The sequence below is a fragment of the Palaemon carinicauda genome, chromosome 9 (genome assembly GCF_036898095.1).
Source record: "Palaemon carinicauda isolate YSFRI2023 chromosome 9, ASM3689809v2, whole genome shotgun sequence".
Taxonomy (NCBI): Eukaryota; Metazoa; Arthropoda; class Malacostraca; order Decapoda; family Palaemonidae; genus Palaemon; species Palaemon carinicauda.
Genome location: NC_090733.1, coordinates 69,745,115 through 69,769,322, shown reverse-complemented (window position 1 = coordinate 69,769,322; position 24,208 = coordinate 69,745,115). Strand labels below are relative to the sequence as shown.

The 24,208-nt window shown below is 43.0% G+C and overlaps 1 pseudogene; it reads right to left on the bottom strand.

Moving 5' to 3' along the window:
- Nucleotides 1-7,639: 7,639 nt before the first annotated feature.
- LOC137646473 (uncharacterized) lies at nucleotides 7,640-8,529 on the bottom strand (annotated as a pseudogene).
- Nucleotides 8,530-24,208: the final 15,679 nt, after the last annotated feature.

Below are 24,208 nucleotides of genomic sequence, written 5' to 3'. Positions count from 1 at the left end.
TTCAGGGCTGAGAAGGTGGGGCTCCTGGGGCACGAACTCTCAAAAAGGGGCGTGCGCCCCGTGATGTCGAAGGTAGATTCCATAAACAAGCTCCCGACGCCAACCTCTGTGAAGTCCCTCCAGGAATTCATCAGCATGGCAAACTATTGCCGGAGGTTCCTACCCAACATCGCCGGCGTGATGACCCCTTTCTCAAGGTCCTGAAGGGGAAACTAAAGAAGCTACAGTGGGGTCCCACTCAACAAGAAGCCTTCACGCAAACAAAGATTGCCCTCTGCAAGGCCACAACGCTGGCCTACCAGGACCCGAGGCCCCCCTGAGGTTAACTACAGACGCCAGTAACATTGCATGCAGTGCCATCCTGGAGCAGGTGATCAACGACGTGTCCCAAGCACTCGCCTGCTTCAGCAAGACGTTAAAACCACCCAAGACTCGCTACAGCACTCCCGACCACGAGCTTCTGGCAGTGTGGTACACTGCCAGACATTTCAAATACTTGCTGGAGGGAACCTCATTCCCAATCCAGACAGACCACCAGCCTCTGGTCCACGCTTTCACCAAGCCTAGGGACGCATGATCCGCCCAACAGCAACAACATCTGGAGGCCATCTCCCGAGTTCGGTTGTACGATCAGCTACATCCCAGAGAAAGAATCTGGTGGTCGACGCTCTGACAAGAATCAGTATAAACTCCATCAGCATTGGGGCGTACTACGAGGACATCACCCAGGAACAAATGGTCAACTCCGCCACAGCAGACTCAAGGTCCTCTTCGACCTCCCTTCAATGGGAGGATGTCAAGTTATGTCCTAACGGCCCCACTCTACTCTGTGATACCAGCACAGGCCGCCCTCGACCTTTCATCCCTCCATCGAGACGAAGACTGGTATTTGATGTCATCTATGACCTCTCGCACCTCTCGTCAAGGACTACCACTATGCTGATGACCAACAAGTTTGTGTGGCCAGGGATCAGGAAGGACGCACGCGAGTGGGAACGTGCATGCACAGCCTGCAAAACCAGCAATGTTGGCCATCACACTGAGTCAGGAGTCGGCAGTTTCCCTCAACCCAAAAGACGGTTCGAACACATACACAACGACATCTTGGGGCCCTTACCACCCTCGGGCGACGCCAGGTACCTCTTCACAATCATCGACTGTTCAACAAGGTGGCCAGAGGCGACTCCCTTGACCGAAGTATCATCGGACGCCTGTGCCCAGGCCCTTCTCTCCACCTGGATCAGCCGTTTCGGGGTTCTGGATGACACGACAACCGACAGAGGTCCCGCTTTCATCTCGGACCTGTGGGCATCCCTCGCCTGCCTGATGGGGACCAAACTGCACAGCACAATGGCCTACAACCCTGCGGCCAACAGTATGGTTGAAAGAAGCCACCAGTCCCTGAAGGCAGCCTTAATGGCCCGATGCACAGACGAGCATTGGGTCAAGCAACTTCCTTGGGTCCTCGGTCTTCGAACGACCCCGAAAGCTAACGTCGACGCCTCTTCGGCAGAAAAAGTAGATTGGGGAGACACTGGTGGTCCCTGGCAAGTTCTTCCCCTCCAATCCAGACAACGAAGATGTCAGCCTTGCCCAGCTACAGGAAAGGGCAGGAAAATTCACACCCTGCCACAAAACGTACGCGGATAGGACAAAGCATTTCAGGCCTACCTCGCTGGACACCTGCCGCTACGTCTTCATCAGACAGGACGGTCACCGGCCCCCGCTCTCACGTCCTTACAAAGGGCCCTATCGCATGCTGGAGAGAACGAAGAAGGCATTTAAAATCATGGTCCACGGAGCAGAAGACTATGGCTGACCTTGGATAGATTAAAGCCTCCTCATACAGAAAGCAGCATCGACGTACACGAGCAGCAAGGTCGGCGCCCACGAGTGCCTCCCTAGAACAAACAAATAGAAGATGCAAAAAGCCCAACCAGACGTGGTTCAAAGAAACCACAACCAGCAGTCAAACCCCATGGTTCTCCCCACTAGGGGAGAGTGTAACGGCCCTTCAGCCCTAGTGTCCCGACGAAGGGGCCACCTGCAACCCCCGTCTTGCTACAGAGATTAAAATGCATATTTATGTTGACCCATTGATGTCTTTTTCATACAATCATTAAAAAATTTTCCCTTTTTAATAATTGTCTTGGGGGGAATTAGTTATAAGGACAACGTCCTACAACGTTTGTAGCACTTTTTACCTTTATACATATTCTGTGTAAATACCCTGTAAATATTGTTTATGCATTTAGGTGCAGAATCACCTGCCCTTCATTTTTATGTAAGACTCACTGTTATATGTCAAGCATGGGCTTTTATATTAAGCATAAAATCAATGTAAGAAAACACAAATGCCCCCCATTTCTCACCTGTTCGAAGTTCACTACAATTCCGTCCGCACAGGTCAATGTATTCGACCCGCCTCGGAAATAAAGCATCACTCGACTATGGTCTGTCTCTTATACTTCACAAAACTCTAAATATGCTGCTGATAAACCATCTTGAGAATTCAAACAAATAAATGAATTTGAGGTAGGTGAAAAAGTTCTGGCACCTAACTTGAGAGATGGTCCGAAATGGTTTCATGGTATAATTGTCCAGGAATTAAATGTCATATGGAAACGACACTGTAACCATCTATTGTCAATTATAGGTTCGGGAAAAAAAAGCAACAACAATGAGTCCAGTTGTGCATCATCCTATAATGAATTACCTGCTCACTAACAAATAGTGCAACCTTATATTGCTGCTGGGTCCCCTTCCAATGCTACGCCTACAATAACATAAATGTACCAACTACTAGGGTCGCTAGTGATATTCCTGTAACAGATGTGCCTCCCATCAGGCACTCAGCTAAAAATTGAAACTCTGTTATGATGAATATTAGAGATAATAGGGTGTGTGCTCATTGCAATGATTTCCAAGGTTATTCTTCCATTATAATTTTTTTTATTTTGTGTTTTCATTTAGAAAGGAGCAATTATTGTATATTACTTTAGTCTAGTTTAAATTATAATAAACTCCATTTTCAGTTATTATTGTGACATCTTCATTACATCATGCCTACGGCGGTGGGGCCGTTGAATTTCAAATCAGTGTCTGACTGTCTGCCTCAGTGAACTAGAGAATACATCTCTTGCCAAGCACTCGTCTTTCCATAACCAATTAGAACGAATACAAAATAAACTGAAGTAATTAAGAAGTTTGAAGAATTATTACACCACCTTTTAGACTAGATTAGTTCTTCGTTTTACTCGATTTAGTTTTAACTGGCTTTTACATAAATTTGGCTGAGTGTATGGGATTGTGTGTATAAATTTGTGGTTTAGAGACTAATCCAGTCCTGGGTCACAAGACCACGTGACCGACCCCATTGTAATCATTTGCTATTGTAACAGACCTCGAGTCACGCATATTTTGGATTTCTTTTATTTCGTTTCGTGCTTGTTTAACCTCTTTTACCACTGTTAAGATGTCCGTTTTAACCATGTAACTTTTATGTAATAAAATAGCAAGATTAAGGTAATTACACCCTTTCGTATTACTACTCTCTTCTTTATTATGTCCAACATGAATATTCAGTCTCGTGACAGTACACTCGATATATCAAAAGGAGCAATTCTAAATACCTTAAGACTAATAATGTGTTAGCGAGTGACTTTATATTCATTATATGCTCTAAAGGTAAAAATCCTTATCTTTAACTTTGAATTTGCTACAATACATCACTGCTCCCTCCATTGCCATTGTCTCAATAATTTCATCACGTAAAATTCCTGCCCAGCATCCCACTGGGGTCCCTGGGATAGAGCCGAAACAGAGCCTAAGAGTGGAATAGCTTTAAACCTGGCAAAGCTAAGTCAGGCCTTAAAATTACTTTTATTTCACGTGTGGAGTTTTCAGGCCTCTGAACAGAATACAGTTTTACATTTAGAGTGAAGGCATGTGAATTAGATCATCAAAGTCGTTACCAGGGTGTTGTACCTTAAGAGTTAGTGCTTCCCCTGCCCCTACTGATCTTTGCTTATAAGGTGTAGGGAGTTTTTCCCGGAACAAGTTCCCACTCAACATCTCCACAATATGTATGCATGATATATATATATATATATATATATATATATATATATATATATATATATATATATATACAGAGAGAGAGAGACCATAGCCAGTACCAAACATAACAGTAGGAGAAGTAAAGAGAGTATTAACCCTGGATAGGTACGGTCCTCGGACACCCCTTTAAGGGTATACTCGGACGCGAACGACCCCGACGCCAAAAAAAAATTCTTGAAAAATCAGTTTTTGCAGTAACCTCCTTTTTTCTTTTGCCAAAAAAAAACTTCAATGAATGCTTAAAACAACTGTAAAGATAAATACTACTCATCTGCAGAAAAACTATTTATTATAAATATTTTAAAAAATTAAGTAGAAAAAAAAAAGACCTGACATAAAAATTCATAAAAAAAAAGTTTATACATATATACACAAATCCTTTTAGGAATTGATTCTTGAATGTTTAGGACACACCTTGATGTATTTTGGATGAAGTCAGACCCATGGAGGTGAAGATCTGAAATGAGAAAAAAAGGGTAACATTTTTTGGCCAAAAAAAATTGTCCAAATTTCATGAATTTTTTTGGGTACCCAAATGAAATAGGAAGTGGCTAATTTTTTTAGGGAATAAACATATGTTATCCTAAAATAGAAATATGTAAAAAAATCTTCATTATTTTGTAAATTACATTTATATCAGGGGCCATATCTAAAGGTAATTTTTTGAGTACTTGGAAATTTCGTAAAAAAATACATATATTTAATATATAATATGATATTTATGCAGGTAAAAATATACCAAAATATCACAAATTCTATAGGGAACAAGAATATATATAGATAGGGCAGCTTACGCTTCGGATATGTCCACAAAATGGCCGCCAACCACACTGACTCAGACTCCCTAATCTGCCACTTGAAATGTAGGAAGGGTATGTCAATTTCAAGGTGTTATTTACTAATCTAATTATCATTGGATATGCATAAAAATTGTATGGTGGGTTGCTGGATAATTGTCGATTATTTTACGACTATAAAATTAAAATTCTGACCCAAAAATCTTTTTTTGAAGGGAAATAAAATCGAAAAAAGAAATGTAAAACAATATTTTAGCTAAAAAAATTTGATGATATTCAATCAAAAAAAAAGTAAACAAAATTTTCCGACAAATAAACATCTAGAGGAATCATTACTCTGTGATAGTTCCTTAGTATGTAGTAATTTTGAAAGAATTGGGAAAAAACGAAAAAATGGCAATCACCGGAAAATCGAACACATACCTATATATACGCCATATCTGGCTAAAAAAAAGATAGGCATGGGTAGCCAGATCATCTAGAAACACTTTTCAACACTATAAAAATATAAGTTTTGCGACACTACTTGCCAATTCCTTACGGTAACATGACTAAGCAAAAAAATGCAAAAAAAAAAAAAAAGGGGCACTCGTGGAAAAATGGCCATTCTAATATACGGCATTTCAGAAAAAAAAAATTTCAGCCACGTGCTAGGCAAACCATCAAGGCATATTTTCCGACAAATAAACATATAAATGAAATATTACTCTGTGATAGTTCCTTAGTACGTAGTAATTTTGAAAGAAATGGGAAAAAACGAAAAAATGGCAATCACAGGAAAATCGAACACATACTTATATATACGCCATATCTGGCTAAAAAAAAAATAGGCATGGGTAGCCAGATCATCTAGAAACACTTTCCAACACTATAAAAATATAAGTTTTGCGACACTACTTGCCAATTCCTTACGGTAACATGACTAAGCAAAAAAATGCAAAACAAATAAAAAGGGGCACTCGCGGAAAAATGCCCAACATTCTAATATACGGCATCTCAGATAAAAAAAAAAAGACATGCACGTGTTAGCCCAACCATCAAGGCACACTTTCTAACACATAAACATGAAAAAAAAATCAATAATATACGGCAATTCCTTACTACGTAGTAAATTTTTACAAATATTGAAAAAAAAACAGAAATTGGCAACCGCAGTTAAATACCCAATATACCAATAACTACGTCGTATCTGACAAAAACAAAATCACGCATGGGTAGCCAGATCATCTAGACACACTTTCCAACATTAAAAAAGCAAAAGTTTTACGACACTATTTCGCAATATCTTACGGAAAAATGACTTGGCAAAAAAATTAAAAAAAATTAAAAAGGGACACTCGCGGTAAAATGCCCGACATTCTAATATACGACATCTCAGATAAAAAAAAAGACATGCACGTGTTAGCCCAACCATCAAGGCACACTTTCTAACACATAAACATGAAAAAAAAATGAATAATATACGGCAATTCCTTACTACGTAGTAATTTTTACAAATATTGAAAAAAAAACAGAAATTGGTAACCGCAGTTAAATACCCAATATACCAATAACTACGTCGTATCTGACAAAAACAAAGTCATGCATGGGTAGCCAGATCATCTAGACACACTTTCCAACACTAAACAAGCAAAAGTTTTACGACACTATTTGGCAATATCTTACGGAAAAATGACTTGGCAAAAAAATGAAAAAAAATGAAAAAGGGGCACTCGCGGTAAAATGGTCCTCGTGGTGATGAACGACATTTTAACTAAAAAAAAAAACATGCACATGGTAGCCAAACAATCCACCAAGACTTTCCACAACTGATAACCTATACAAGTTGCACCATTCTACGACAATTTCATAATACGTAATAACTTTGATAATTATGCAAACTACCTCAGAAGGGTAAACTCGGACGCGAACGACCCCGACGCGTCTCAGAAATCGGGGAAGGAGTACAGCTACAGCAATGCACATCTGGACACTACTAGAGCGTGTAGGGGAGACACCTCCTGCAGGTCGATCACCCACAAATTCAGTCACAGGGGTGAGTCACGTGAGAAAAACCTGTTTTTTTTTGACGCTCGGGGTCGCAAACGACCCACCGTACCTATCCAGGGTTAAAAGGCATATAAAGAGGCAAAGCAGCAGAAGATGGGTGTTAAGAATTTTCTTCACTCTTCTTCTTTCCTTTTGCATTTTGATCTCGCTCCCAATATAGTAGTTACCCTTGAAGTATTCCCTTCCATACTTTACGTTTTCTTTTATTGATCACGGGAGAACTGCGCTCAAATGAACTTGTTGACAAAACACTATGTTCGTGACGTCACTGCACAGAAACGCAAGATAATGACCAGGGCCGGATTTAGGCATGTGGAGACCCCTGGGCAATCTATGTGTAGAGGTCCACCCTGCTTGAGGCCGTGGCGAGCGAAGCAAGCCTCACCGGAAGGGGGGGGGGGGGGGCGGCGCCGCTGTAAGCTCCACCGGGAAATCATCATTGCCGGTCCTGTCAGTAATGAATTTTGGTCATCTTAATCTTAATCACGTGTGCAAAATGACCTCTCCTGGCTCCATACACTCGAGTATAGAAAGATTTTGAAAAGCAATTTCAAATAAATAGCATATGTTTTATTACCATAAATCTAAATATGTTAGTTTGCCTTCACTCATCAGGATTCTTCTTTGTAGAATAGAAAAACTATAGCGGTATCTGTATTTACAGACCAGACACTTTACGAGACAGCTCTTGCAAATTTGGTGATCATTATGTCAAAGTCAGTGTCTCTGAGGATGTCATACTCAATGCTCATCAAAGCCAGGTGACTGAGTCGATCATGATGCCTTGTAGTACGAAGTCTGTTTTTTATATACTTCATTTTGCTGAATGAACGTTCTCCGGAGCAATTTGTGACCATAAGCACCAAGTACATCCGTAGTAATATCTCAACATTAGGAAAACTATCTGCAACTTTCTTGTCTAGCAGCAATTTGTAAAGGAAATGTTCCTTCCCAAAGCTATCAGTCTTAACATAATCATCCAGAAACTGGGTGAAAAAAGCTGCAAACTGTACAAGTTCAACACCAAGTGATTGATCCAGATCATCTTTATATTCACAAACTAATTTTACTGCAGCTACTTCTATTTCAGTACAGCTCAGTGATTTCAGTCCAGAAAGGCCCGTGCCAACAACAAGTGTTGGCTTTAATACCCCAACAACAACAAACCGAAAAGGTAACAGGTGTTCTCGTAGGCCTTCAAACGTTGATTAAGGGAACTCAAAAACTAATCAATTACTGGAAGAAAATTATCAACACGAAACTTTCCAGAGTGAGAAAGAGTTACTTCCTCAGATTGTTCATAATCAAACGGATTCAGGCGCACATTGTGGTGACGAATGCGTGGTGGAGAATATTCATCGGTTCCAGATAAGTCCTATCCCTTTTTCTCATAAACATGAAAGCACTCTAGCTTTTCACGTACAAAACATTCCAAGGACTTCAACACTGCTACTGCTGTGTTCAGATCAAGTTTTGGGTCTTGCAGTGTGTTACTTGTAGCATCAACTCGACCAAGAATGTCATACCAAAAAACAACATAAATGGCAGTCTCTAATTTGAGCATCTTGTCATGGAGTCCATTGGCCTCATACCATGCTTTGGCTAGCTCATTTTCATCACTTTCTATTTTGGCAAGAGCTTCACAGATTGGGTGATATCCTTGAATAAGTACTTTCACGGCATCTGCTTGACAGGACCATCGTGTTGTAGAAACCCTCTTTGGCACCGATACTGGACCAGATTCAACAGTTTGCATACCGATGTGTAGAAGCTGTGAAAAACACATAAACTGCCACCAGAAAACTGAAAAATGTGAGAGCTTCCTGACAACATTCAGCTGCAGCTTTTCCAACAAGGTTCAGTGAATGACCAAAACAGGGTATCCAAACTGCATGAGGATTTTCAGCTGCCACTTTGGCTTGCAGGCCATTATATCTCCCACTCATAGCAGAGGCGTTATCATATGACTGACCATGACGATTTTGAATGTCAATGTCATTATCTTCAAGAAACTTTTTTAATCCTCCAAACATTTCTTGAAACTTGTGTCCTTGGTTTGACAAAAACTTCACAAATCTCTCTACAGGGGTGTCATGCTCCATGTATCTCAAAATCAGACTTAGTTGATCAACGTGGCCTTCATCTGGTGTGGAATCAAGAAAAATTGAGTAGTATTTTGACAATTTTATGCGTGAAATGATTTCATTTAAAACTTCATTACCCATTAGGCTGACTAATTCTTCACAGATGGTTGAAGACAAATAATTTGTATGACCACTGCCACAATTTGCATGTTTCTGGATGTGTTGCCTGAGGAAATCATCATACTCAGCCAGAAGTTCTGATAATCCTACATAGTTTCCATTATGAGGAGATCCAATTTTTTCATCATCCCCACGAAGAGCTAGGCCGTGTTCACATGCAAATTTCAGCCCACTCACTAGTCTCTTTATAACACTGTGCCAATATTGTTCAATTTGATTCACTTGCAACTCAAATTTAGAGTCTATACTTCCAGCTCCCACTGCACGAGTTGCTGTTGATAAAACTGCTTGAAGGTGGTCTTTGGATTGTTCATGGTCAACAAGTCGATTACTAGCATGAATTCAGTCACAGAATCCATCAACTGTGAATTGAGATTTCGTAGCACCCATCAATTTAAAAAAAAAAAAAAAAAAAAAAAAAAAAAAAAAAAAAAAAAACAGTAGATTTTCTCGTTTGTTGGGGAGAAACAGAGCCATGAAGACTTCACAACCTCCCCATTTCGATTATTTTGCTCGAACAGGGTTGGTGTGCATTTACGACTGATATTGTGTGTATCCTTTTGACATGTTTGTGTCGCTGATTTAGCATACAATATTTTGGCATCACTGTATTGCAGATCCTCAGCTCCTTTCACAGCCCAATAATCAACGAATTCTTTTGTCAACTTTTCTGGCCATAAACCAATATCATTGAGTTGTGTAGTCGTTTGTTGTTTCACTTGCATTGACAATGAAGATGAATCAGTCTTCAGATCAGAGACATCATTCTGGCCATATCCTCCAGATGAATAATGAGCTGGTGTTTTTGCAGCAGGTCCCTGTTCTGATTGTCCTGTAGATGGGAGGTAATATTAGGGGTTACTGTAAACATAGCCTAAATTTCTAATAATATCACGTTTTTTACTTTGGTTTTACTGTAGTTTTCCGTGATGAAAAAAGATCAATCATAAATATCCACAATTTTGTTTTATTCCTGACATAAAAACTTTTATTCCTTATATATTTACTGAAATTAAAAATAATTTAAGCCTGGGTCCTTTTTTTGAGGCCCCCTAAAATGTGGAGGTCCCTGGGCAGGTGCCCTCTTTGCCCCATTCCCCCTCCTAAATCCGATCCCCGATAATGACCATGCACCTGCGTATGTTGGTTCATTTCTTAACCTACGTGTGTCGAGATGAATCATTATACTGGTTTTGAGTATAATTTTAGTACTGCTGGTTTATAAGCAGTGCTGTGCCAGTTTAGGTCTGAATAATTTAGAATGTTTGCCCAACGCACGAGCCCTTTGCTAATTACTCTCTTGAATTATTCCATCAAACAAGCTACTTAATGGCCCTTTTGTGGACAAAGACTACGTCATCAAGTGCTAGGAAGGAGTTCAGATGAATGAGGGACCACGGTAAATTTTCACCATTCTTAGACTAGGGTTAGATTTTAACGTTATTTGGTACTGCTGGCTTTTTACGTAATTCGGGCTGAATATGTGGGAATTGTTATATAAATTTGTGTGTGCATTTTTTGCTTTTAGAGACTAGTCAAGTTTCGAGGTCACAGGACTACGTGTCCGACCTTACTTTTGATGATTTGCCATTGCAGAAAACCTCGAGTCTAGAGCTACAATATTCTGATTACTATTTTGCAATTCTTGATTGGTTTTAATTATTTACCAATGTTAAGATCTCCGATTGAACATTGAACACTGGGATTTTTTTAATAAAGTACTTAGATTAGGTAAATATAGCTCTTCGTATTTCTACTCCCTTTGATTAATTATGGTTGTGATATAAATAGTTAATCTCGGGACAGCATACCTGAGAAATTGAGAGGAGTAAGTCTAAATAAAGGGTACTAGTGTGTTAGCAAGTGACTTGGTATGCATTCTCAGTGTTTTGAAGGTAAAAATCCTTCTATCTAACTTTCCTTTTATACATCCCTGCTACCCTCCATTGCCATTGTCTCTATTCATAAAGTAAACCTCCTGTCCAGCATCTCACTGGGGTCCCTGGAATGGTGCCAAAACAATGTCTTAGAGTGGGATAGCTTTAGAATTGACAAAGCTAATTGGGCCATCAAATCACCCTATTTCACGTGTGGAGTTGTTAGGCCTCTAGACAGAGAACACTTTTCTATTTAGAGTGAAGGTTTTTGAACTGCATCACCAAAGTTATTACCAGGGTGTTTGTTCCCTTGAGAGTTAGTATTTCTTTGATCATTGCTGTATGTTGTAGGGAGACATTCCCAGAACAACAAGTTCCACACTCAACAATAATAAAGAATAAAACAATTCTCCACAATGGCCTAACAATTGATTTTATAATAGATGGAGGAGATTTTGTAGTAATAAATTTGCTGAGCTCTACATCAAATGTCTGTAAGAATACTCTATACCTACAGCTTGGAAAACTTTATCATTATACTAGTTCACAAAAAGGGAGACACAGAAATCCTGAAACATTACCGCCCAAAAATTTTACTCTCTGTAATATATGAAATAGTTACAAAGTCATATTAGGCCGAATAGAAAGACAGCTAGACTTTAATCAACCAAAAGAACAGGCAGGCTTTAGAAGGTAGTAGGCTGGCCAGGGCACCAACCACCCGTTGAGATACTACTGCTAGAGAGTTCTTTGTTCCTTTGACTGGCCAAACAGTACTACACTGGATCCCTCTCTCTAGTTACGGGTCATTTTGTCATTGCTTACACATACACCAAATAGTCTTTCCTATTCTTTTCACATTCTCCTCTGTCCTCTTACACATGAAAACACTGAGATTACCAAACAATTCTTCACTCAAGGGGTTAACTACTGCACTGTAATTGTTCAGTGGCTACTTTCCTCTTGGTAAGGATAGAAAAGACTCTTTAGCTATGGTAAGCAGGTCTTCTGAGAAAACAACGCTCCAGAATTAAACCATTGTTTTCTAGTCTTGGGTAGTGCCATAGCCTCTGCACCATGGCCTTTCACTGTCTTGGATTAGAATTCTCTTGCTTGAGGGTACACTTTAGCATCTTATTCCACTTCCTCTTGTTTGTTTTTTTTAAGATTTTATAGTTTATATATGAAAGATTTAATTTAATGTTGTTACTGTTCTTAAAATATTTTGTTTTGATTGTTTATTTCTTCTCTGGAAGTTTGTTTATTTCTTTGTTTCCTTTCCTCACTGCTATTTTTCCTGTTGGAGCATTTGTGCTTATAGCATCTTGCTTTTCCAACTACGGTTATAGCATACCTTGTAATAATAATAATAATAATAATAATAATAATAACTAGACTGCAACTGGCTAAAGCCAGTGGCGGAGGATTCCCCTGCAAAATAGGTGTGGAAATGCTTTCGTCAATCAGTAAAAGATATTGCGTAATGGTTTATTGGCCTAATGAAGCCTTGATTAAATTTTGAGTTTTGTTATCAAACTATTCTAAAGCAATTTATCTGAATAATAGCAGGTATATGGAGGTAAAAGATAGGCAAAAATTACAAATATAGAGAAATTGACTTTTGAACTTGAAGACAATGGGCACTTACAAGGTCATGTGAAGGTCACGGGTTAAATGTGACCCCATATTCTGAAAGAGCATGTGCGAATGGGGGTGGGGGGGGGGGTGACAACAAAACATCACTTTTAGCCCACGTCATATTTTTTCCATGAAATAGCCATGTGACCTTGAAAATGAGGGTCAAGGTCAAATTTGACATTTGATTTGGAGGTTTTATGCATATGTTTGGGGTAGTTTACTATAGCATGCTGTGACCAAAAACCAGTATTTCATGGAGAAATTGCCGAAGTCACGATTTCTGCAATGTCAAAAATAGTTAAAAATCTATGTTAAAAAAAGTAATTAAGCAGTCGCTACAAAAGTTAAGCTAACCTTAGATAAATATATAGGGCATAATATGCCACTAAGATCAGTCTGGGCCTTCCGGTTTTTGAGATCTCGGAAACAAACCTGTTTTGAGCCGGTTTGGCCATTAGCGACCTTGTCCTTGACCTACTTGCATTAAAGTAGGGCAATATCTGGGGATTTACCTCTGTATCATTGTCCATAAGGCCCTTAGCCATACGGCTTATACTTTAGGCCTAATGGCAATTTTAAATTTTAAAAATTTCGCCTTTAAAAGCCCGTGTGACCTTGAAAAGTAGGTCAAGGTCACTTAAACTCGGTCTATGGCATATTCTTACCATTTTCAAACTGAAACAGTTGGGAGTGGGTGGGTCGTTTCTTAGCATTATTATTGATTTTTTAAGTAGTAGATCTCAAAGAGTTGTTGTTGATGGGCACCATAGTGAGTATAGGAATGTGATATCCGGTGTTCCACAGGGTAGTGTTCTTGGCCCATTACTTTTCATACTATATACACATGACATGTGGTTTGGCCTAGAAAATAAGCTAGTTGCATATGCAGATGGTGCTACTCTCTTTGCATCCCTTAATAGAGATTTAGCTAAAATTAGTGCATGGTGCAAATTATGGGGTATGAAGTTGAATCCTAACAAATCTCAAAGTATGATTGTAAGTAGGTCAAGGACGGTGGCTCCTCAACATCCGGATCTCAGTATTGATAATGTTTCTTTAAATTTGTATGACTCTTTCAAAATTTTAGGTGTGATTCTCGACAGTAAATTTACTTTTGAGAAACATATAAGGTCTGTGTCTTCTTCAATTGCACAAAAAATTGGCTTATTGAGAAAGTCTTTTAAGATATTCGGTGATCAATCTATTCTGAAGAAGTGTTTTAATTCTTTTATTCTACCTTGTTTTGAGTATTGTTCTCCTGTCTGGTCTTCAGCTGCTGATTCTCATCTTAATTTGTTGGACAGAAACTTATGGTCTATTAAATTTCTTATTCGTGATCTAGATATTAATCTCTGGCACCGTCGTTCAATTAGTTCATTATGCATGTTGCTTAAGATTTTTCATAACTCTGACCATCCTTTACATTCAAATCTCCCTGGACAATTCTATCCTGTTCGTAGTACTAGGCAAGCAGTTAATTCTAATAGCCAGGCCTTCTCCATCATGAGGCTCAGTACTACATAGAAGTTTTATTCCAGCTGTTACAAAGTTGTGGAATGATCTTCCTAATCGGGTTGTTGAATCAGTAGAACTTCAAAAGTTCAAAGTTGAAGCAAATGCTTTTTTGTTGACCAGGCGGACATGAGTCATTTTATAGTTTTTTTGGGCTCAAGCCATGGCGTCCTGATGGAAGGTTCCTTTTTGGTAGCTTCCTTGGGTATATAACTACTAAGATATTCCCAGAGAATTTAACCACAGGTTATCACAGAATTCTAACTTTTGGAGCGAGTATCCTAAAGGTTTCCCATTTAAGACATCGTATATCAACAGGGGACGCATGTATTAACGCGCCACATAGCTATCTACACCCCAAACAGAGTTAACACTTCAGTGTGTAGGGGCGGAGAATAGCTGGGAGCCGTTCCACAGCTAATCTCGTTCGTGGCTACTTTTGGTACTCGAGCCGTAAACAAACGGGCGCCATTGCTAAATGACGTCACGTCCGTCCTCATCCTTCTGCTAGTAGCTCGCCCATCTTAGACGGATTTTCCCTACGCTCTTTTTATCTCACTGCATCTTCGTCATGTCGCTACCTTCAGCCTCGCCTTCTTCTGGAAAGTTGAGTACAAGGTTCCAGTATTGATTAATTAAGCTCTGACCAAAAAGTAAATTTTACTTTTCGAGATATTTGATGTTTTGTGGCAGAGCTGTGCCTCACCGGACCCGCCATTTATGGCGTCGTTGTTGTTCTGCTTGCCTTATTTAGTTAGCCTCAACAACGTTTTCCGGCCTTATTAACTAATCGATACTATTAGTTTATTTAGTCTTCATAGCTAGGAACTTTTATATCGTGTTTTGACGCTATTTTATCGGTCATCGTTTGACCCCATACCAGTTGGCTACTATAGCCCCCAGGCCAGAGCGCCTATATCAGTGTTCATGCATGATATTTTTCAGTGATCCTAGGCTAACTTATGAAGATAGTGGCATTATTTTACAATACTTTTGACTGTGATGCAAGTGTTTTTGCCTTCAGGGACCATATAGGGGACAGGTTAGATAGTGTGTCTTTCTAACCTAACCTACAAGTAGGACCCCTATATGCTTCCTTCATCCCCTGCCTTAGGGCATCCCCTCTGTGTAGCCTTGCTCCCCCTACCACGTAAGGGGATCAAGCTCATATCAGAGTATTTTATCGCCTCTCTGTCCTCCCTAAGGGAATGATCCCCCCTTAGGGTTGCGTCCGAGAGTGAGGAACGGCTAGTCCTTCCTCTATTGCTGGGGCTAGGTCTCCGACCTTTCCTGCAATAGCGATACGTCTTCCATCCTTCCTAGTTCAGGACGTACATCCCTGCTCTAGGTTAGGTTTTGGAGGGGTTAGTCCTGTTCCTTGCTGAAACGATACCCATGCACCATTTTCAGTCAAGCTGCCTTACCTTAGGCTAGGGAGTGTTCTCCCTTCCTCAGTGGCCGCTCTGGCACAGAACCCCCTCCACGGAAGACCCTTCTCTTCTCCCCTCCCCACCTATCTCTTGTATGGCCTAGCCTATACTTAGGTTAGTCTATACCCATCTGTCCCCTGTCCTACAACTCCTCCTTAGGGTGGAGTGATAGGGCTACCTTGAGCTTCTGTGTGCAGTCCGCTCTGGTACTTATACCCTTCATAGTGTCCTATGGGGTTAGCCACTGGATGTGTTCTGTATACAGGGGTTACCCCCCCCCCCCCGCTCTTGGGTGTCCCCTAGCCCTCCCTTGGGCTACTTTAGCTCCCGGTCCTCTGCGGCCCCTGCTTCTGGATGATAGGGTCAGCCTCTATCATGGGTACACCCATTCAGGTGGGATGTCTGGGGGTCCGTGGCCGGACCCCTACATCCCTCCTTCTGTCTCTTTCACTATCCGGGTGCCGGTCCCTTGCCGCCTCCACGGTCGGTGACTCATCCCTTAACCTCTCGGCCGCCAGTCCTCCGTGTGCCGGTGGACTGCCGCCTGCCGCCGGCTTCCAGCCGATGGCTCTCCCTCCTTCCTCATAGCTGGGTCGTCCGTCCGCCGGCCGGCCCCCGGATTGCCGGCGCAGTCCGGTTCTGCTATAACCATCCTTGTTCCTGTCGCCAAGCCGGCAACCTCCGGCTGCCGGAGCCGCCGCTCCCTCCGCCGGCGTGCCGCCGCTGTGCCGGCGGCCGCCACCCTGGTATTACTCTTGACTTCTGTATTGTCTGTCCTAATGCCAGAAACTCTGCTGGAGCGGCCTCCGGCGTGCCGGCGGATTGCCGGAACCTTCCGGAGGCGTCAAGGCGACTTGCACCCCCTTCTACTAGCTATCATCTGATATTGATAGCCCTACACTGCAACCAGATGGCTTGTTTATGTAAATGGATCAGTATCTTATTACTGTTCTATTGGTAATCATGCTGTCTTCTTGCATATCACAGATTTCCAGCATGCTGCGTGTATCTTAGCGCGGCTGGTTGCCGGAAGCCATTACCCTATGGGATCTTTTAGTCCCCTAATTTTGGAACTGAGTGGCCTCAGTCCCAACCTTATATCCTTGACAATTCCCAATAGAATTCTATCTGCCCTACGGACTTTCTACTTGAATTCTATCCTGTGCCTTCGGTCACCTCGGATTGTCCACGGATGAAGGTTACGGTAACCAGCCGGGCGGGATGCACGGAGTATGTTCCTATCCTATCTCAGCCCTTCCTCTGTGCATCACACCCTTTATCAAGTTAAAATTAATGATTAATATTAACTTAGTTTAAGAGTCATTCTTATGACTCCCCCCATACTCATTTTCTCTTTCTTTTACAGGAGGAGCAGATGAAGTGTGATTACGACTTCTGCGCCGTGAAACGCCCGCACTTCTACGGGCATACGGCGTGTAGGACCCACGCCCCTTGTGCCAACAAGAAAGGGGATTTGAAGTTCTGGGACCCGCAGAACTGTATGGTCTGCCAGGATCGCCTAGTCGATGCCTTTCATAATCCTCCTTCAGCGGAGGTCAGGGACACTTCTCGGGATAAGCTACGCAAGTGGGTGCGTGGCTTCCAGAAGAACGCCACCGGACCATACCTGGCCACTGAAGAAATGAGGTCCCTTCTGTTCCCAAAGGCCTCCCCCGATTCTGTGGTGCCCAAAGAACTGATCCCCACTGTCCAGATCACGGTGGAACCAGACGTAGTCATGGCCCAGTCCATGCACGAGTGCCACCTGGATTCCGAGAACGGCGACTATATGTCGGATATTTCGGAGGGCACGGAGAAGACCCTTATGGCCCAAGGTGCGGAAGATGAAGAGGACCAGGTGGAATACACCGAGTCGGAGCAGGAGGTCGCTCCGCCTTCCATCACCGCCCCTACTCCTACACCGACGGAAGTGTCTCTCCCGTCTACCTCCGCTACCCTGGAACCCATTCCATCTGCCCAAGAGATGTTCCGGATGATCCAAGCCATTATGGACGACAGGCTGAAAGAAACTCATGAGTTCATCAGGTCCATGAAGGGGTCCAAAGAACCGAAGAAGATCTCGGTTAAGGATCTCCCTGCATGCTCACATGCCAACCCCTGGAGGTATGCCGAGCATATGGTTATCGCGACCGGCAGGATCTTTGTCAGCGATAAGATCGGCACGGTCCCCCTGGAAGATGTGGAGTTCTTCCCAAACTTTGAGGCTTACCCGGACTGTTACGTCCGGCTTCGTTCTGAACCTGCCTCTAAAGAAGAGACCGAACCCAAGGAGGAGATAGTGTTCAATCTCTCGAAGGCCCAGGCTATGCTAGCCACCGCATTTAAAAGTAGGGGTTTTACCTGCTCTAAGCTTCCGGCCCTGAGCAAGAAGCACCCTACTTACGTCGCACCCGACGATGCAGTCCTTCCCTTCATGGAAAAGGCCTTCGCTGCGTGCCTCAAGGCTGTGGAAGAAGGAAAACCCTGCCCTGCACTGGAGAAGTGCAGACCCTTCTCCATAGTAACTCCCCCCGACGCTCGACACTGGAAGGATATCCAGCATACTTTCGTGGTGGGAAAGCTAGATCCTGACGTAGCCGGACGTCAGTTTAACGAAGACCTCCCGAAACTCAACGACCACCTCCTTCGTCGGGAACAAGATACAAAGGAGAGGCTTGCAGCATCCATGTCCCACCAGGTCCAACTTGACATCATGGCTTGTGACACCAGAGTCCCAGACCACTACATGGTACTCGCCAAATCCCACATGGCAACCCTGGTGAAGGATTTGTATCACTTCATGAAGGCTCGGAGAGCCTGTCGAGAATTCGTGTTCTCAGGTGCCACTGTGAAACACGAACCCCGGAGGCTGATTTCCTCCAACATCTGGGGTAAGCACCTCTTTCCCTCTGACCTCGTGAAAGAGATCACCAATAAGGCCGCCACGGAGAACAGGAACCTTCTCCACAAGTGGGGCATGTCAAAGAAGAGGAAATCCTCCCAGGACGACGGACCTCAACCTAAGAGGAAATCCTCCAAGCAGAAACCCCAGCAACGTCAACAGAGACGGCAGTTTCCGGGACCCGCTACTCCCCAAGTGGCAGCTCAGCCACAGCAGACCTTTCAGCTGGTCACCCAACCGGTCTTGTCACAGTCACCGGTTTTCACCCCTGCTTTCGAGCAACAGACGACTACCTTTCGTCCCAAAGGTAGAGGCTCAAGCAGAGGTGCAGGCAGAGACGCATCTCGCCGTCCCTCCAGAGGCAGAGGAGGAAGGGGAGCTAGCGGCCGAGGCAGTAAGCCCTCGGGACACCAGAAGCAATGAAGTGCTTCCGGTGGGAGGAAGACTCCGCCAATTCCAGGATCGTTGGACCTTCGATCCCTGGGCACACAGCATCGTCAAGAAGGGTCTAGGCTGGAGTTGGACTCAACCACCCCCAACCTTCCAGCAATTCTTCCAACAATCAACCCCCCTTCTGGAAGAATATGTCCTAGATCTCTTGAACAAGAAGGTGATAAGGAAGGTAAAGTCCACCAGGTTCCAAGGGAGACTGTTTTGCGTCCCCAAGAAAGACTCCGACAAACTCAGAGTCATTCTGGACTTATCCCCCCTCAACAAGTTCATAGCGAACGACAAGTTCAAGATGCTGACTCTTCAACAGATAAGGACCTTTCTGCCTCGAGGTTCTTACACGGTCTCCATAGACCTGGCGGATGCCTACTGGCACGTTCCAATGAACCATCACGCTTCCTCCTACCTAGGATTTCGACTCCAAAGGAAAAGCTACGCCTTCAGGGCCATGCCCTTCAGCCTCAATGTGGCCCCTCGGATCTTCACAAAGCTGGCGGATGCCATAGTACAACAGCTCCGCATCCGAGACGTCCAGGTGATGGCCTACCTCGACGATTGGCTAGTCTGGGCTCCATCGCCCGAGGATTGTTTAAAATCCTGCAGCAAAGTCACCCAGTACCTAGAACACCTGGGATTCAAGATAAACGTGAAGAAATCTCGCCTCTCTCCAGCTCAGAAGTTCCAATGGTTAGGAATCCAATGGAACCTTCAGTCACACCGCCTTTCCATCCCCCAGAAGAAAAGGAAGGAAATAGCAGGGTCTGTCAAGCGACTACTGAAATCCAAGCGGATCTCAAGACGCCAGCAGGAACGAGTTCTAGGCTCTCTACAGTTCGCCTCAGTAACAAACCCGGTGCTTCGTGCACAGCTAAAGGATGCCGCGGGAGTCTGGAGATGTTCTGCATCCATCGCTCGAGGAGACCTCAAGAGACGGCTCCCAAACAGACTTCGACTTCTCCTCAAGCCGTGGTCGGAAGCAAAGGCCCTGAAAAGGTCCATTCCTCTTCAACACCCTCCTCCATCACTCAACATCCACACGGACGCTTCGCTGGAGGGTTGGGGAGGTCACTCCCACCAAAAACAGGCTCAAGGCACATGGTCTCCCCTGTTCAAGACGTTTCACATCAACATCTTGGAGGCCATGGCGGTCCTTCTAACTCTGAAGAAACTCTCCCCGCCTCCCTCGATCCATATTCGTCTAACCCTAGACAACTCGGTGGTAGTTCGATGTCTCAATCGCCAAGGCTCAAGATCGCCCCAGATAAATCAGGTGCTTCTGACAATCTTCCGTCTGGCAGAGAAGAAGAAATGGCACCTGTCTGCAGTTCACCTACAAGGATTCCGCAACGTGACGGCGGACGCTCTATCTCGGACAAGCCCGATAGAGTCGGAATGGTCTCTAGACGCAAGATCATTCTCCTTCATCTCTCACCAAGTCCCAGAACTTCAGATCGATCTCTTTGCAACGAGCGACAACAATCAACTTCCTCGGTATGTGGCCCCGTACGAGGACCCCAAGGCAGAAGCAGTGGACGCCATGTCACTGGACTGGAACAGATGGTCCAAGATCTACCTGTTCCCTCCCACCAACCTTCTGCTGAAAGTCCTCTCCAAGCTGAGAACCTTCAAAGGGACAGCGGCCCTAGTGGCTCCCAAGTGGCCCCGGAGCAACTGGTACCCCCTGGTCCTGGAGCTGCAGCCCAAGCTGATCCCTCTCCCGGGCCCAGTTCTCTCCCAACAAGTACAGAAGTCGACTGTCTTCGCTTCATCATTGAAAATCAAGGACCTTCATCTCATGATTTTCTCTCCCTAGCCGCAAAGAAGAGGTTTGGGATCTCGAAGAAAAGTCTAGACTTCCTCGAGGAATACAAGACCGAATTCACAAGACGGCAATACGAATCATCTTGGAGAAAATGGGTCTCTTTCGTCAAGGCAAAAAATCCTAAGGAAATCACCATTGATTTCTGCATGTCCTTCTTCATTCACCTTCATGGACAGGGATTAGCAGCCAATACGATCTCGACTTGCAAATCGGCCTTGACTAGACCACTGTTGTATGCCTTCCAAATTGATCTGTCCAGCGACATCTTCAATAAACTGCCGAAAGCATGCGCTCGTCTACGCCCAGCACCCCCACTGAAACCGATCTCCTGGTCATTGGACAAGGTGCTCCAATTCGCCTCCAACTTGGATAATGATTCATGCCCTCTCAAGGATCTGACTCAGAAAGTTATATTTCTCTTTGCTCTTGCTTCAGGAGCCCGAGTCAGCGAAATAGTGGCATTATCAAGAGAAGAGGGTCACATCCTGTTTACCGATTCAGGAGACGTTACCCTCTCCCCGGATCCGACGTTTCTCGCCAAAAACGAATTACCCACCAAGAGATGGGGCCCCTGGAGAATATGCCCCCTGAAGGAAGATGCCTCTCTATGCCCAGTAGAGAGCCTCAAGGTCTATCTTCGCAGAACTTCGAACTTTGGTGGAGGCCAACTCTTCAAAGGAGAAACATCGGGCAGCGACCTGTCACTGAAACAACTAAGAGCGAAAATCACCTACTTCATTCGCAGAGCGGATCCTGACAGTACACCCGCCGGTCACGATCCTAGAAAAGTTGCATCATCTCTGAATTTCTTTCAGAGTATGGACTTCGAAAGCCTGAAAAGCTTCACAGGCTGGAAGTCCTCGCGTGTTTTCTTCAAACATTATGCGAAACAAGTGCACGAAGTCAAACATTTTGTGGTAGCCGCAGGTAGTGTTATGAAACCTGCACCTAACTCTGCATAGAACAGCGAGTTACTTGGGACTCTAACTCTTCGGGTGCCTATGTTGACCCTCGAGCGATACGTAGTGATGTCGAAAACACTTAGTGCTTTCTTATAACTGTTCTTATCCCAGGTGAAATGTCATAGTCGTCACACAAGTGCCGCATGCCTAGAGCATGATGTGTTTTAATTAAAGACTGACGTTCCTCGAGAACGAGTGCCTACTAATAAATTTGAAATTCCCTTTCAGATTCAAGAGCAAGTCTTTATTACTATGTACATTATAATTTGTTGTAAATTAACTTTACTTATTATTGCAATTCATTTATTTTTCTGCAATTGTCAAATAAAATTCCTATTTTATTGCTTGTGCGTCTCAATCCGCTCCTACTTATACTATGAAATATATGCCTGTCATAGTTTTATTATCCCTTTCCTTATGGTTCATGGAGATACTAAGGTCCTAACCCTTATTATATATTCACCTTTGCAATGTAATATTCCAATACGAATACTTACTCTTCATACCCTAGAGACGAAACTATCCTTCTCTAAATACAGTGTCCAACCACCACTTGTCTGCCTTCGGGAATGTTCCATACGAATGCCAACCATTCAGTCTCGTCTCCAAGTTCTTCAGGTTCTTCTAGCAAGGTGAATAGCCCTTCGATAACCACTTTGATCTCGGCATGGCCCGTGGGAACTTCACTGCCAAGGGGGGCAGGAAGGTTCTTCCCTACGGTTCTTTTATTAAGATTTCTATGCTACCTTGTTCAAAGCCTTTGGCACTTACCCAATAGGGGAAAATCTACCACGATACATTGATTCTCTGGTATTCTTCCATCAGGACGCCATGGCTTGAGCCCAAAAAACGGATTTTGAGCGAAGCGAAAAATCTATTTTTGGGTGAGATAGCCATGGTCCTGATGGACCCTCCCTGCTACTTCGTCCAGTTTTTAGGTCCCACCCTGCTCTGCTGTATCATGGTGATCGGCAAGCAACTGGCTTCAGGATGAGGACGGACGTGACGTCATTTAGCAATGGCGCCCGTTTGTTTACGTCTCGAGTACCAAAAGTAGCCACGAACGAGATTAGCTGTGGAACGGCTCCCAGCTATTCTCCGCCCCTACACACCGAAGTGTTAACTCTGTTTGGGGTGTAGATAGCTATGTGGCGCGTTAATACATGCGTCCCCTGTTGATATACGATGTCTTAAATGGGAAACCTTTAGGATACTCGCTCCAGAAGTTAGAATTCTGTGATAACCTGTGGTTAAATTCTCTGGGAATATCTTAGTAGTTATATACCCAAGGAAGCTACCAAAAAGGAACCTTCCATCAGGACGCCGTGGCTATCTCACCCAAAAATAGATTTTTCGCTTCGCTCAAAATACGTTATATATGACATATTTGTTTTTGACGTTGTTAATAGTTTATATATGACATATCTCTTTTGACATTACTTTTTTAGAATGATTTATTGTTAATTTGTTCTCTTCAGTTATTTATTTCCTTTCCTCACTGGGCTATTTTTCCCTATTGGAGCCCCTGGGCTTATAGCATCTTGCTTTTCCAATTAGGGTTGTAGCTTGGATAGTAATAATAATAATAATGATAATAATAATAATAGACTACCTATGATAATTATTTCAGATTTCTAGCGAAAAAAAACGCGCGGAAAGAATAATAGTAATACTACCAAAAACAATAGTATTCCCCTATGGGGTATCCCAATAATAATAATAATAATAATAATAACTGAGCATGCCCATATAATCAACCAGTTAATGGAATCAACAGAGTATGAGAAACCCTTATGCATGGCATTTATAGACTACGAGAAAGCTTTTGATTTTGTCAAAACATCGGCAGTAATGAAAGCCCTTCAAATACAAGGAAAAGAAGAATCTTGTTAGAACACTTGTTGATATTCATAGCCTACAGGAAACTTTAATAGCTATACGGAGAGTCATGAAAGAAATGCTAAAAAACAGTATCCTCCCCCATCGAAATTAGCCGTAAATTAAATGTAAGTCAGACAAAAAGTATTTAGGTGGAGAAGCAAGCCTCAAGAATAGGCCTATAGAAAAGGACGACCCCGATGCACTCACTACTCTAGAGCAAGATAACCAGATCATTGATAAGTGAATTGTTGTGTTTTTATTGATTTTATCCTTTATGATTACGTTAAACAAAAATATATTTTCACCGATAATTATCATACACAAGTCAAGTAGGCTCTTAGCCTACCTAAAAATAAAATTTCATACTAGTAGGCCTAGACCTAGTGTTGTTACATTGTTTCTTAATGGGTGCTTGACAATAATTGAAACCATACATAATCAATAGAACATTTTTATCATTATAGTTTGCCCCTTTAAATTTTTTCAATAAAATCATATCAATTCT